At 45.6% G+C, this 16,274-nt stretch overlaps 1 protein-coding gene across 7 annotated transcripts in view; it reads left to right on the top strand.

Moving 5' to 3' along the window:
• TSPAN11 (tetraspanin 11) overlaps positions 1 to 16,274 on the top strand; it is a 219,058-nt gene that overhangs the window by 165,094 nt on the left and 37,690 nt on the right. The window lies entirely within an intron of this gene.

The raw sequence follows: 16,274 nt of genomic DNA, 5'->3' as shown, positions 1-16,274 counted from the left end.
TGGAGGAGCAACAAAAGCAGCGCACGGAGCCCTGTGCCCCCACCCACCCCCCTCCCTCCCCTGGGCCGCAGGGACATGGTTCCGGCTGCTGAGCGGAGCTGGCAGGCAGGGAGCTGCCATCCCGGAGCCGCTCTAGGTAACCCCAAGTCCCTGCCCTGAGCCCCCTGCCTGCACCCCAACCCCCTGCCCGCACCCCAACCCTCTACCATACCCCGCACTCCCTCCTGCACCCCAACCCCCTGCCCTGAGCCCCCTGCTGCACCCTGCACCTCAACTCCCTGCCCTGAGCCCCCACCATACCCCGCACCCCTCCTGCTCCCCCTGGGGGCAGAGAGGGGGCAGAGTTGGGGTGGGGACTTCGAGGGAAGGGTTGGAATGGGGGCAGGGAAGGGGTGGGAAGAGGCGGGGCAGGGGCGGGGTCTCATGGAAGGGGTGGAGTTGGGGCGGGGCCGGGGGCTGCGGGGGTGGGGGTGTCAGTGATGCGGCCCTCGGGCCAATGTACTAGTCCTCATGCGGTCCTCGTGATCATTTGAGTTTGAGACCCCTGGGATAGAGGCCCCCTACCCGGGGCTGAAGCCCTTGGGCTTTGGCCTCCCGCCCGGGGTGATGGGGCTTGGGCTCAGGCTTCAGCCCCCCCCTACCTGGGGTCCTATAGTAATTGTTGTTATCAGAAGGGGGTCGTGGTGCAATGAAGTTTGAGAACCCCTGATTTAGAAGTATGTTCAATTATAATGTAGGGCCTCTGGGAAGATTTTGAGTAGGAGGCAACAGTGGGAGCGTATCCGCTTTTGCATTGCCTCTTGTTGCTGTTCCATATTTATCCGAAGTGCCTCCGTTACAACTTTTAGCTTTACTGCTTTATTGCAGACTACCAGCACAAACCTAACTGATAGAAGAGGAGATTTTGTGCACAGCTTAGGGAGCCTGATTCAGAGGAGAAAAATCTCTTTTTCCAAAGATCCTGAAATACTACACTACATCATTCAACTGTTGTCTGTCATCAGAATAAGATGCATTATATTAACTCCACTTAGGTATAAGGGTTATTTTGCTAACGAACCTTATAGTTACGAAGAATAAATAAAAAGAAATAGCGTTAAAAACAAAGCTGAATTGCTGTCACTTTGCTGTGATTGCCAAATTGCTCAGAAACCATTTTGATGAGCACAGGATGGGTACATGATTAGATAGCTGGAATGGGTGCCTAGATGGAACAGATGGCTAGAGGTATAATCAATTTTCTTTCCGATTCTCTCTTTCAGGACAGTGAAATTCTTTCAGTAAAAAATTATTCTGCTGCCACATAGTTAGTTCTTGATTACGCAGTTGCAAAATAGAAGAAAACACCCACTTCTTTATATATGATTTAAAAATACACTTGTAATTTTATGAGAGATTCGACAGTTTTGCAAAATACAAGTGAACCCAAAGTAGATGCAGTTTCACAAATTACACTTGGGTGTGTTACTTGACACTTGATTACTATTACTTAAATATGTGTAAGAATAGTCATTTTTCTATTGCCAGCGATACCTCTGAGACTTGTTTTAAGATAAACTGTAAGAAAAGATACTTTATTTAAGGACAACTTTATATATGTTGTTTTGTGTGTAATATTAATGATTTTCAGATTCTCATAGCCTTATATGCCTCTGTAACACAGTCATTCCAGCTAGCTATATTCTATGGACCTGCTACTTCACTGAGGCTATGTCTACACTACAAATTACTTCAGTATAACTTACATCGCTCAGGGGTGTGAATAAGCCACAACCCCTGAGCAACATAAGTCACACCGACTTAAGTGCTGGTGTAGACAGCGCTATGTCGACAGGAGAGCTTCTCCCGTCGACATAGCTACCACCTCTCGATGAGGCACGAGTTATTGAGCTGATGGGAGAGCTCTCTCCTATCGGCTTAGAGCGTCTTCACCAGAAGCGCTACAGCGGCATTGGTGCAGCTGCGCCCCTGTAAATGACGTAGTGTAGGCATAGCCCAAGTTATGTTTGGCATCTTTTAAATCAGAGGCTGTCTCTTTAACTCAGCTGCCAGGTTTTTACCAGCAATTGTTTGCTAGTTACCACCTCCTTGTTTTACAGATTACCACCAGTAAACTTCTGTTTGAGGCTAGGACTGCCAAACAGCGTAGGTTAGGGAAAGGCGGGAGGCAATGCATGCATTTGAGGTAAAGGGTCATTTATGACATATTTGGTGATCCTGTGTGTGCACCTCCATCAACAACCAGCTGAATAATCCCTATTACTTTTATTTTTAACCTGCTTGAGATAAAACTCTATTGATACAACCCATTACTTTACCTGAACTTACTATTTTTGTATTATTTGTATTACCATGAGGTCTAGACACTCTAATCATGGACCAGAACCCCATTATGCTAGGCACAATACAAATGCAGAACCAAAAAACCCCTATCTCTGCCCCAAAGAGCTTACAATGTCAGTATTAGACAAGAGATAACAGGTAAAGACAGACCAATGGGGGAGTACAAGGACACAGTGAGACAGTGCTGGTCAGCATGAGAGGAAGTGATCTCAGCATACCTGCAGCCTAAACTGTTGTAAAGTTTCTTATAGTCATCCCAGCAAAGGAGAGGTTTAAGGAGGGTTTTGAAGGAGGAGGAGGAGGTAGCTCTGTGGATGTTTATGGGGAGCGCCTCCAAACATGAGGAGCAGCATGGGAGAACGCACAAAGGTGCTTGTTCGAAAATTTAACAAGTGGGCAATTGAGGCTGGTATCCTGGGCTGAATGGCAGTGGGAGTCAACATCTTGATACTGAATGAGAAATGATAGGAAGGGCTAGGCTGAGAAGCATATGTTTGTTGCAGTGGTAAGTAGAACCTGTTCGTTTTCTTTTATGGCAGTGCAAACAGATACTCAAGCAGCCTTCCTCTATGTCGTAGGCTACTGTCCATGTTATCCATGCTAAATAATGTGACAGCTGCAAATGAAGGGCTAATGAAAGGAGGTATAACAGGGTGACAGATTCCAGGGCTTTTCTGCTGCATTATCTTGAGTCAGATGCTTGGACCGTACATATATCTGACAAGGTGTTTTTACTGAGTCATTCTGAGGTTACAAGAGGTCCAGTTAGCTCCATTCAAGAAGTATAAGATGAGTTGGAGCCTCTCCCTGACAGAGAAGGAACGAGTGGCTGGGACAGATGAGATCTGCAGGGCAAACCCCATGAACAGCCAATTTGGGGATGAAAGCAGCATAGATTGAAGTTTGTTTTTCACTGATATTTGTTACCCTTAAAGTTACATTCCAGGAAGGAGGTAAGACTCACATCTGGGAACTGACATCATGTGGGCAGACTGTCAATTGTAGGATTGAGGCCTAAATTTTTACTTTATAAAATGTGAGTGTATTCTGTCCAGGCCAAATTGTGAACATCACCTCCTTACAGACAGCAAGTAGCTTTTCTGTTAATAAAAGTAGCTTTTGCGTAAAGGTGGTGTAGAATTCATCAGGATATTAACTGACTGCTTTAAAAAAAATTCAAAGTGGAAAGTGTCACTTTGCACAGTGGCTTTCATTTCGTGTTAGATAAAGTCTCGCTAGCTCTCAAAAAGGGGCTGCACAATCAAAAGTACAGCTGGAGAGGATATTAAACAATATAAAGAACTAAGCCTCAAACTTGTATACCGTCTAAAGCAGTGGACACAAATAGGCCCTCCAGTCAGACATAAAATTCAGTGGAGGAAAAGCACTTTTGCCATATTATACTTTTATAAAATACACATTATCACCTTGTTTGAAATTGTAATGTAAACAGTCCATCAGTTAGAGTAATGTAAAAATGCTGCATTACGTTAATAGCAGAGGCCAGAACTCCAGTATAACAGCTGTTACGCCAACTTTTGCCTTGTCAAAAAATCCCAGTGTATCTTACTGTGCCTATTTCTTGCCATATTTGACTGATTGTTATGCTGTTCTCTGTGGTACTATAATCTTTCAGTGAATAAAGGCATAGAATTTAAATCAGAACTAAGTCCCATAAGTACATTTTATTTCATTTCAGTGAAATAGAAATTGTTTTTTTAGTCCCTGGATGGTAAAAATTTCCCTTATCAAAAACCCTATGGAATTGTATTGAATAGACATTATAGCCCTGCTATAGTATGGCTCTTCACTCTATTAAAATCAGTAGGTTAGTACAGCAGTTTCTAAAGAATTCTAATGGTTTCATCGCCGTTAAATTTGAAAGGACTTTAAGGGTTGAGAGCATGGTCTGGTGGATTGGGCATTGGACTGGCAGGTGGGAAAATCTCAGGTTTGCCACCAATTCACTGTGCAGTGTTGAGTATGTCACAGCTCTGTGCCTCAGTTTCCCCACTCTGGGAAATGGGGATAATGCTAATTACTCACCAGAGTACAGTATTTTGAAAACTATCAATAAAAAGCAGCTCAATATTAACAACAAATAGATATTTTTCTGTGCTGATTGTACTGTAAGTAAAGCAAAAGTGTGCTCCTATACTAGTTGCAGGCAAGGTGTCTGATGTAGTAACAAATGTTATTCCTCATTTCTCTGCCTAAGCACTTTCTCATTTTGTGGGGACACTACCAGCCCTAAATAGATTTATGGCACATCTGTTCCAGTGCAGTCTCATTTTGTTTCCTTGCCTTAGAAGCAATCTGCTATTTGACATGGGGATGGAGACGCTAAGACAGGTCCATGGAGACATATCACTTTGACAGATGTGTGGGCAAAAGAAATCACTACACACTTTGATTTTTATGCTTCTTTGTTTGTTTGTGTTTTTAATATATATTTTTGCATTTCCAGTCTTTCATTCAAAACATGTAGGTCAAAATATTCACATGTAGGTTCCTCCTAACATTAGGCTCGTAAATATATTTTTAAATATCTATTAAAAGTGACTTGATTTCCAGATGTTCCAAAAACCTTTAAAAATAGGCTTCTTACTTAGGTGACACTGTATATGGAATTTAGGTTTGTGATTTGGGGCACCTAAATTTGAAAAATATTGGTCATGGTTACATGGGGACAATTGGTTGGTCTTAACTAACCAATTCTAGTCCTGCCTGTTCCCTTCCCTGAGGGATGTCCTTCAAGTCCCCTTTTCTTTTGTGCTGCCCCTTTCATTTATTCATCTGGGATGCCCGGCTCTTCAGTGGGAACCACTTGCAATGCTGAGACCTAGTAGAATAAAATCAGCCAGGGTCCCTTTGCACTGACTTTGAGTTTAAGGCAGGAATAGCCTGGCAGTGAGGGGAAGGCAGAGCTGTCAATCAAAGCAGAATTTAAGCTCTCCCTCGTTGGGTTCAGTGATCAGATTTTCCCCAGATAATCTTTGTCTTACCAAAGGGGCCTACATTGTGTTTCATAGTGATTTTTCAAGAAAGTTCCAATCCTAATGGACTGCAGCTTAAGAGCCTTACTGCCGAAACTTTTGTCATTTCATCTTTTTGGTACTACAGCTGCAAATCATTTCTCTCAACACCCCAATTTTCTGCCCAGTTAAGTCCATAGTATTTTTTTACCAGCTGCATCTATTTAAAAAACAAGGCTTATCCAAAATACACTGGGTAATTTATCAAGACATGGCTAATGGCTTTGGGGTAAGGAAATATTAGTGGCTGCATGATGACTGGCAGCTCAGTGTGTTAGCAGGAGTGGAAACTGTCTCCTCCAACAACACAAGAAGAATAAAGGAGATAAATGGGGTTTAGCTGTGACGTGAAACAAAAACATTCATATGAGACAGGAAAGTGAGCATCAGCTTATGATGGGGATTGGAGCAGCTTGTTACTATTAGAGAGCACAAACTGGCTGATGGCCATAGTCTGGTCAATTGTTAACTGCAAAGAGACCAGTTGCCGTGATGCCCAGGACCATGGTGTCATTCTCAACCATGGATAGTTTATGGGTTCCGCTGGCTTCTGGTCTCCAGGTTGTCCTTGAGCTCACCACAGAGGGTTTGGATGCCATGCTAGTGGAGTCTGTGCTTCTATGCCTGGCCTCCAGCTTGGTGAGCCCCAGGAAACACAACCATAACTGCTATGCACTGGTAGAAGGTGAAGAGCATGCGCCTCTCTCACAGCTGCCTCAGGGCTGTAAAACTCCCCAATCTCCCTTTGTCCCTAACTCAACCCTCCTTCCTTCCTCCATCCAAACCCTGCCTGTGTCCCTTCTCTGTCTCCCCAACTCACTGGGTGCCTGACGCACATTGCCTATCATTAAGCTTCCTCCTCCCACCCCCTCCAGTCTCTCTCAGTGTGACTGGAGGTCTTCCTGTCCCAGCTGCTCCTCTTTTGTTCCTGTGCTGCATGCTGGGCTCACCTCCAGTTGTGCCCTTATGCATTAGGCATCTCCTGATCATGCCAAAATTCAGGGTGCCCAGGTCTAGCCAAGCGCTTCTCTGCCACGCGCCCCCATCCATACTGAAAGTCTCACTTTGTCCCTTGGACCCACCCACAATGCTCAGAATTTGGGTGCAGCTAATGCTAGTTTCATAGAGGTCCTGCAGATGCTTATCACACCATTCCCACTTTTGAAAGTCATTTCTGCACCTACCTTCCACTTAGGCACTAGAGCAGGTGCACATAAAGTTCTTTAGGTGCCTGTTGGACTAGAGTCTCACACTTACACCAGTTTTACACCTGTGCAACTTTCTGACATATGGAACCTGGGTCTCTTCTCACTTACACTGCTAAAGTCTAATGGAAGCACCACTGTAATCAGTGGACTTACTCTTGATTTACATGGGTGTGAGGGTTTTTTTTTTTTTACTAGATATGGTTAAAATAAGTAGGGACATTTTCGAGCAGATGTTCATGAAACATGTATTCCTCCCCCCTCTCCCCCAAATATTTGAAATTCATGAGTTTTCAACTCACTCCTTCTCAGACTCTAATTTTCAGAAGTGCCCAACACTGGCTGCTCTGAGCAACCGTTGGAATTGTTTGTTGCTCTGCAACTTTGAAGAACCAGGCTCTCAGGATGAAATCCTGAGCCCACTGAAGCAAAATTCCTGTTGACTTCAGTAAGGCCGGGGTTCATCCTCGGTGTCTGAAGTTGGACACCCAGAACCGGAGGCACCCAGGATTAGAAGACTGGGACCTTACCTCGGCTGCGCGTCAGTTTTTCCTTCTATAAAATGGGGCTAATGACATTTACCCACCTTTACATAATGCTTTGAAATCGAGGGATGAAAAGTGCTCTGTAGCAGCTAAGCAGTGCTGCTGCGCAGCTTCAGTGTCCACTGTGTCTCATTTTTGCTCAAACACCTCCTGGCATCTCCCAGGCAACTCGTAATGATATTATATGCAACCACGTGCTCCTCATCAGGCCAGAGCTTGTGCTTCTAGTATTACCCACTAAGGTTCCAAGATAAGCCCACTGTGAATGCCTTCCTTACACACCCGTGTGTAGGGTGTGCCAGGGGGCACTAGAGCCTATTTACATCTTTCACCGTAAGCACAGATTTCTATGATTTCAAGAAAAGGTCAATTTTTAAAAAATGTTTCCCTTCCTTACCTCAGTTGTGCTCAACGTATTTCTGCTACAGGACAGTCTGGTTCGCATAGAAACTGCAGTCAGTTCAAAAAATTGTTACATGCTATTACGCGTTTCTGGTGTGGAGTACAGGGTTTGTCCATCAACTGTACTTTTATTTGCATGGCTGGCATTTGCTTAAAGGCACTAAGCCAGACTAAAGTACAAAAATTATCCATGCATTCCAAAGTGTATGAGTTTTCTTGGAGTAAACGTGCACTCCAGTTGTCATATTACATGCAGTCTTATCCCTTTGGCCATGGAAACTTTCCTCGCCTTATGGGGAGGGGTGAAAGTGCTAAAACTTTGCCTGAGCACCTGGAGGCATTTATAATCTTCAGCCACGTAAGGACTATCAGAGCCTTTTCACAGAGAAACTGATTTTCTCCAGAGTCCTATCTTCTTTACAGTTAACACATCAGTTTAAATTCTTTATGGAATGGGTGGTAGAGGCAGCACGTGACAATCAGAGTAACAGTCTCCGATGATACCACAGAGCACTGCTCTGCCCCCTTTGCAGAACAAATGTGCTGCTGGATGGTCTTCATGTGACCAGCAGTGGCAGCCAGCTCCTGAGCTCTAAAGGCCTGGATGTAATAATCCCCCAGGACGGGTGGGCAGAGAAACTGCATCTGTGATAGGGAGCTCAGAGGGTCGGGTGGCCTGTGGTTAGAGGACCCAACTTCTGGCTCCAGGCCTCTCTGATCAGGTGATAGAAGTACCTGTTCCTGACCTTAAACTGGGGATCTTCAGCTTTCCACCCACATCTGGGTCTAGGCCCTTGAGGCGGTGTGGTAGGGGGACCGAGAGCCACTCACTCCACCAAGTCACAGCCCAGGGCCCTGTGGGCATCAGTAGCAGGGTCTGCCCTGGGAGTCCAAGTTGCTTCCCTGGGTTACTTCCTACCTATAGATCCCTGCACTTCAGGGTGTATCCCCTATAGTCCAAACAATCAACCACCTTACAACCAAATGAGTCCAAAGGATCAGAGCCCTGAAGGACCTGATGGTTCTCAAAGGGGGTGGTGGTAGGAGAAGGCTCTGCCTGTGGGTCTTACCTGCTCTGTGGTCCACTCGCAGGCTCAACCGTTCATCTGGCTTCCTCTCTTCTGCAGCCTATCCACCACCCTTTGCCTGGCTTCTGAGCTTCTTTTGACCCAGTCCTCCCGCTGGAGCATTCCTGGCAGGTCTGGAGGGGGCGGGGGTATAGCCTTTTAACCCTTTGGGCCCAATGTGAGATTTTAATACCCCATCACAGCATGGTTCAGCTACAAACCATCCCCTCCATGGAAAGGTGTTTGGATCACTGCGGTGTTCATAGGAAGAGAGGCCTCTCAGCCCTGAAGATATTGTTGAGTACAGAGACCAGAGCCACCATCATGGCCCTGTCCCTCTGTCTAGCAAAACAATCCCCCTCCTCCTCCTTCCTAGGGGTCAGTGGTACCCTGCTCTAGCCCTTTCCACCCACCCCCAAAACAGCACTGAGCCAGGAACCTCCAGCAGCAGGACATTCACAGTGTCCCCAGGAGAGGGACTATGCAGTGTGGGGGAGACCCTTCACCCATTTCCTGCAAGCAAGGAGAGATCCAGCTTCAGAGAGCTGGTGGGGACAATACACCTGACAGTTCATGTGGCCAGGTGTGAGCCTCCCAGTAGAGAGGCAGGGTATTCACACTGTCATAAATACACTTGGGGTACAGGCAAAAGTGGTGGGCGCAATCAAACCATATGCATTTTAATGTGGCCAAATGTAAAGTCATACACCTTGGAACAACACAATGGGAAATCAATCTTGGGAAGCAGTGACTCTGAAAAAGACTTGGGGGAGGGGTCACGGTGGATAACTGACATTGTGGCCAAAAGAGCAAATATGATCTTGGATGTATAAACAAGGAAATATCCAGTAGCGGTAGGGAGGTTATGTAACTCCTGTATGTGACACTGGTGTAACCACTGCTGGAATGCTGTGTCTAGTTCTGGTGTCCACAGTTCAAGAAAAATGTTGATAAATTGAAGAGGGTTCAGAGAAGATCCACAAGAATGATTAAAGAATTGGAAACATGCCTTATAGTGATGGACTCAAGGAGCTCAACCTATTTAGCTTATCAAAGAGGTTAAAGGAGTGATTTGAACACCGTTTATAAGCACCTACATACAGAACAAAAATGTGATAATGGGCTCTTCAATCTAGCAGACAAAAGTATAACAAGATCCAGTGGCTGGAAATTGAAATTAAACCAATTCAGATTAAAAATACAGTGTGCATTTTTAATCATTGGCACAATTTACCAAGGGCTGCAATGGATTCTCCGTCGCTGGCAATTTTTAAATCAAATTGGATGGGTTTCTAAAAGACATGCTCTAGTTCAAACAGGAATTAATTCAGAGAACAACTATGGCCTGGATTGCGAAGAAGGTCAGACTAGATGATCACAGTGGTACCTTCTGGCTTTATAATCTATGGATAGATGAGCTCAAAGTATGGGAAAGATGTGGATTAATATTGTAAAAGGTCTCACCTTCTTCATGGGATACCTTTGAAGTTACAATATTAAGGAAGGAAGCAGTTGTGGACAAGCAAAGAGAGCTAGGTAAGGCAACTGGAGACCAGGTATGCAGCATGTGAATGGATACTAACGGACTTTACCGAGACACATGCTGAAAAATGATTTAGCACAAACAAACCAGAGGGCCAGATTGTGGTAATTAATGACTGCCCTCTGTAGTGCCTACCAGAGCCACCTGTTGTTGTGGTGTGAAAGCTGTGTCACCCCTCCCAAAGATATAGTGCACACTTCTATCAGTGATGGGTCAGATCTGCTTCTGAAAGCTACTGCACCAAAGTGGCTCCAGCCCAGACATGCCCCACAATCAAGGACAGCTTCAGGGAATCTATCTGTTTCAGGGCATCCTCGCCCTACACCAGCAGCTCCCATGGCTGAACACTGTGTGGTTTGGGGTGGAACAGCATATCTGGCCGAGCTGCCCACTCCTAACCAGTCGAGACAGCTTTATGTGTTCTACCCCTTTAAGGGCATGACCTCAACTCTGCCAGGCAGCAGCAGGGCACCCCAAACCATCTAGTGCTAGCCTTGGCTATTACATAAACTCTGCCTCAGAGTCACCTGACTGCGAATGCAGGGCTAGCCGAGAGAGAGATGCCTTGCTAGCTTAATGAGCTGGGAGCACTGCACGTTTGCTTGCTATATGCTGAAGGATTATTGGCACTCTCTTTGTAATGGCACCAACCGCATTAACATAACAGACAATTTACATTCTCAAGAAGGGGTAGGTTGGGGGGTTTTTTGGGGTTTTTTTTTTTTTGCGTTACTGAATCTTCTACCACCTCAAGCTAAAGCCACAGTAAATGTCATCAGATGCATTGAAACACTGATTCTTATTATGGTCAAAGCTCTTCTTCCAATATGTGAGCTACTACCTGGACTGTAAGGCTTCTGATGTACTGTACAACAGCTCTGTAACTTATTCACGTTTTAATGTTATGCACTTCTTCGAGTATATGTCCCTATGGGTGCTCCACCGTGGGATTTGTGCGCATCCCTGTGCTTCTGACGGGAGATTTGAATCAGCAGCATCTGTGGTCCATGCCGGTGCACTGCACAACCTCGTGCTCCAGAACCAGGGAATGTAAAGGAGCAGACCCTCCATTCCGAATCCATGTCAACCACCTGCACCTTGAAACAGACTGCCTCTTATAAGCTTTTTTCATGTTGTTTTATTTACTGTATTCTCCTTCAGTATTTGATTGTCATCGTCGTCTTCTAATTTTGCACAAGTTTCTGCTCAAGGGGGGTTCCTCACTTTTACCTTTCCCATTCTCCAGGACTGATTCCTTGGCAGACCTGCAGTAGATTTTTCCCCTGGAGTGACAGGCATTCGACTGTCTCAGGTGGCTTGGACACTCTCACATCCCGTCCAAGTGCACTGGGTTTAAAAGAAAGTCCTTGAAACTCCTCCGAGGCTCCAACGGACATCGGGACCAAGGCATCAATGCTGCCTAAGCAGACATCCCAAGATCAACCTGCCAGCAAACAGTGCTGAGAGGCACCATCCAGGCATCAAGACTCATTTGAATCTAAAGACTCAAGAAGGTCTAAGGCATTGGTACAGACACCCTCTCAGAATAACATGGAATCCTTTCAAGCCTCTGATCTCTCTGGTACCATCATCCTTGGGTTGCATTCACTTGGAGCACAGAGATACCATTTCTGCTGCCACTTCAGCAGCGTTGTGAACTCCAACTTGCTTCCCATCCGCAGCTAAAGCTCCGGTACCACCCCTGATCCCGACTGCCTATTACTTTAGGCCTCTGGCACCCTCCAGGTTCTTCTCGCAGGAGGATCTGCTCATCTGAGAGGAATCGGAGTCTCCCCTCTAAAGGGGCACCACGAGAAGCTCCCCATTGGTACTGTTATGTCCCCCACTTACCAACTCCTTCCATCTGACAGCAGGAGCCAGGCTCCCAGTATTCACCCATCCTCTGCTTCCTCTGGCACCTTCTTGGCTCCCCAGAACTGATCCTGGCACCAATACCGAGAGCCCTGCCTTTGGACTCCAGGGATGACACCTCAGACTCTGAGATTTCAGTACAAGGGCCTTCCCTAGAACATTTTACGCTGCTTGTGGTGTACCCAGAAGATGCCCCAGACTCTGAACACAAATACTTCAACCTCCCTGCCTCTTCAGGGACCCCTCTCATGAGGATTTTTAAAGCAAGAGGTTCAATCCCTCCTGCATCAGGAGGCAATAGAACTGGTTTCCCCTAGAATTTTTGGGAAGAGAGTTTTATTTCAAATATTTCCTGTTTCCCAAAAGAAATGGAGGCTGGAAGTCAATTTTAAACCTCAGGAATCTGAACACCTACATTCTTTCACAGCAGAGTCTTCAGACAACAGTAAGAACCGGCCTCCAGCTCCTAGGTCACATGTTGGCCTTGACATTTGTTACACCACACATGAGATTACATCTCTGATGTCTTCAAGTCTGTCTCAAAACCATGTACGTGCCGAACAGACACAGCCTTGCCAAATGAGTTTCCATACTCCTATGGGTACTAGACTCTCGCAGCTGGTGGAGAGACCCCCTGACGGTCTGTGTGGGAGTCCCATTCTCAGACCCACCACCAACACGCATCATCACAACAGATTCCTCTCCTCTAGGCTAGGGGCCTCACCTACGAAGTTCAACTGCACAGTGCAAGTGATCCCAACAGGAAACGTTGCTTCATATCAACATCTCAGAACTAAGAGCAGTTCGTTACGGGTGCCAGCACTTTCTCCATGACATTCAGGACCATCATGTCAGAGTAATGATAGGTCACAGGGCAGTGATGTGCTGTATAAATCGAAAAGGGAGAGCAAGATCCTAGTCTTTATGCACAGAGTCCCTAAAACAACAGGAACTGGTACATTGCCCACCACACAGAGATCTTCATGGTTTACATGCCAGGCCTCCAGAACACCGTGGCAGAAACTTCTATCAGGACCATGACTGGGAGGTCAACAACCTGATCTTTCACAGCATCTGCAAAGCATGGAGCCTCACCATAGTAAATCTGTTTGCAAGCCCAAACAATACAAAATGCCAAATCTTCTGTTCCCGGGGGAGATGAGGCTGCAGTTCTTTAGGAGGCACCTACCCAAGTTCCCTGCTCCTGTGCTCTCCTCTGTGCCTATCTTCCAACCCTGCTCATCTCCAAAACATTACGGGGAGGGGGGGTGTGGGGGGGTGGAGGGTGAGAAAACCTGGATTTGTGCTGGAAATGGCCCACCTGATGATCACTTTAGATAAGCTATTACCAGCAGGACAGTGGGGTGGGAGGAGGTATTGTTTCATATTCTCTGTGTATATATAAAGCCTGCTGCAGTTTCCACGATATGCATCTGAGGAAGTGAGCTGTAGCTCACGAAAGCTTATGCTCTAATAAATTGGTTAGTCTCTAAGGTGCCACAAGTACTCCTTTTCTTCTTTGAGCAGGAACAGTTTCATCTTAATAGCACCTTCTTGGCCCAGACAAATCTGGTACTCAGATCTTCTTCACCTTTCTGTAACATTGCCTTGATGCCTCCCACTTAGCTTGGACCTTCTGACACAAAACTCAGGCACCATGAACCTCCCCAGCCTCATATCTCTGAATCTCAAGTTCTGGCTCCTCGATGTTTCTTGAATTTATAATTTGACTGCTCGGCTGAGATTCTGTTTGTACTTCTAAATAGTAGGAAGCCTACCATACGAAAAAACTTACTTGGAAAAGTGGAAACGCTGCCTTTCCTGATGTTCCTGTTACTCTGTGCACGCTTCTGGAGCTCCTCTCTTGAGAATCCTCCATTACCTGTTGGAATTGAAAACACGGGGACTAACAATGAGCTCTGTTAAAGAGCACCTGGCAGTCATTACAACCTTCCATTCATCTATTGAGGGCCTTTTAGTCTTCACCCATCATACCACAGTCAGATTCCATAAGGGTTTATCTAATTTGTTTCCTCATATCCAAAACCCCACACCTCCTTGGGTCCTCAGTTTGGTCCTCAACACCTTAAGGAACCCCCTGTTCAAGCTTAGGATCACCTGTTTGTTCCTTTCTCTCTCCCTTAAGACTTCATTCCAGGAAACCAGCACCTCAACCAGAAGGGTGGGAGACCTTGGGGTGCCCATGGCTTACTTGCCATATAGTACCTTCTACCATGAAAAAATCATGCTGCACCCCCATTCTTAGTTTCTACCAAAGATGTCATCAGATTTTCATATCAATCAAGATATCCGTTTTCCAGTGTTTTCCCCAAACCTCACTCCTCGAGAGAAGCAGCCAGCCTCCACACCTTAGGTGTTCTGAGGGCGTTTGCCTTCTATCTGGACAAGACAAGAACCTTTAGGATTTCCCCCAGGCTGCTTGTCTCCTCTGAAATAATGAATGGAAAGTGGATTTCCACACCGAGACTATTGAAGTGGGTTTCATGTTGCATTATAGTTTACTACGGGGCAGCTGGAGTGCTCCCCCCATCCCCAGGGTGACAGCCAACTCCATCATGGTTCCATCCACTTTTATAGCCCTTCTTAAGGACGTTCTGATGGCAGAAATGTGCAGGGTTGCAACCTGGTCCTCAGACTTTTTCCAAGCATTATGCTATCCTACCTGCCTCCATTATGCTATCCTACCTGCAGACATGATCTTTCGCAATGCCGTCCCCCAAACATTCGTGGATCTCCCTCCACAGCACCTACCTCCACACTGAGTTATTGATTGATAGGCTTCTGTAGTGGACCACCCATAGGGACCTATATTCAAAGAAGGAGGAGAGGTTATTTACCTTTCAGTAACGTGAGGTTTTCGAGGTGTTTAGTCCCTATAGGTGCTCCACCTCCCGGCCTTCTTCCCCTCTGCTGTGGAGTCTTTTGGCTCTGTATTTGAGAAGAAGCTGGAGTGGCTAAATCCACTTCTCCCTATATACCCTCACTCTGGGACATGAGGTTGCTGATTCACATCTCTCATCAAGATCCCATAGGCGTGTGCACATCCTACGGTGGAGCACCCAGAGGGACAAAATGTCTCGAAGAAGTCAAGTTCCATGCTTTTATCATGATTCTCACAAGAACATAAGAATGGCCAAACTGGATCAAACCAATGATCCATCTAGCCCAGTATCCGGTGTTCCACCAGTGGCTGGTGCCAGATGCTTCAGAGAGAATGAACGGAACAGGGTAAATATCAAGTGATTCATCCCGTCATCCAGTCCCAGCTTCTGGCAGTCAAAGTCTTAGGGACACCCAGAGCATGGCATTGCACCCCGGATCATCTTGACTAATAGCCATGATGTTTAGGGGTTTTATAAAAGCCCAGACTGCTGGGATGAGATTTCGTGAGAATTTCAGCTTTATTTTTTTATTCTCAGCACTCCGGGGTGCAGAGAAAAGCTTGGAAATATGCAATAAGTACACCCTAAAGGCTCAGAAACCAGAAGGCAAAGGAAAACAACCCAACCTTTATTTAAAAAAAAAAAATCATGATTTTAAGCCAATCTCATGATTTGGGGGCCTGATGCATGATTTCTGAAAGCTTGTACTGTACTTGGTGATACTGCAATCTCTAAGGGTTATGCTGTTGCTGGCAACCATTTTGTGTTCAGTTCTGTTCAGACTGCTAACGATCTGAGAGAGACAAACACGTTGCGGATGCTCTGTCTCTCTCAAGGGGAGTTTTTCTTGGTTTGTTCTTTTTTGATTTGCTGTTCCTTTAATCTAAATGAAAGTTATTTAGATTCATGGTATCTTTTGCTCTTGTGTACAGAGAAATATAACAGGAGCCACCAGAGATTTCTCTAGCATTCCCATTCCAGTTTGCAATACAGGCAGATTGCAACGGTGCACCGGAGAACCACTTTGAAATGTATTAAAGGAGGATGAGTGGCTTTCAGAAACTGAAATGACTTTGTGTGTGTGTGTGCCAGAAGGATTCTACAATTGTTTCTTTCAACAGTTATCAGACAAATCAACAGCTTCTTCCGATGCGTGTGGCTCTAGCTGAGAAATGCATTGTATTGGTTTACTACCCTGTCACACACAGTCTTGCAAACTTAACCACCAGAGGGTTGGCTTCTACAAATGCTTTGAATTCAGAAAGTCATATCTTCTTATAGCTATTTTAAAAATGGTGGTGAAAATCACTGCATAGCTGCTCTACAGTTTATGGTCAAGCCAAATATACATCAGCAACA

Source organism: Lepidochelys olivacea, assembly GCF_965140295.1.
Source record: "Lepidochelys olivacea isolate rLepOli2 genome assembly, chromosome: 1".
NCBI classification, from domain to species: Eukaryota; Metazoa; Chordata; order Testudines; family Cheloniidae; genus Lepidochelys; species Lepidochelys olivacea.
The sequence above is the reverse complement of the archived record's forward strand: the minus strand, read 5'-3'. Positions and strand labels throughout refer to the sequence as shown.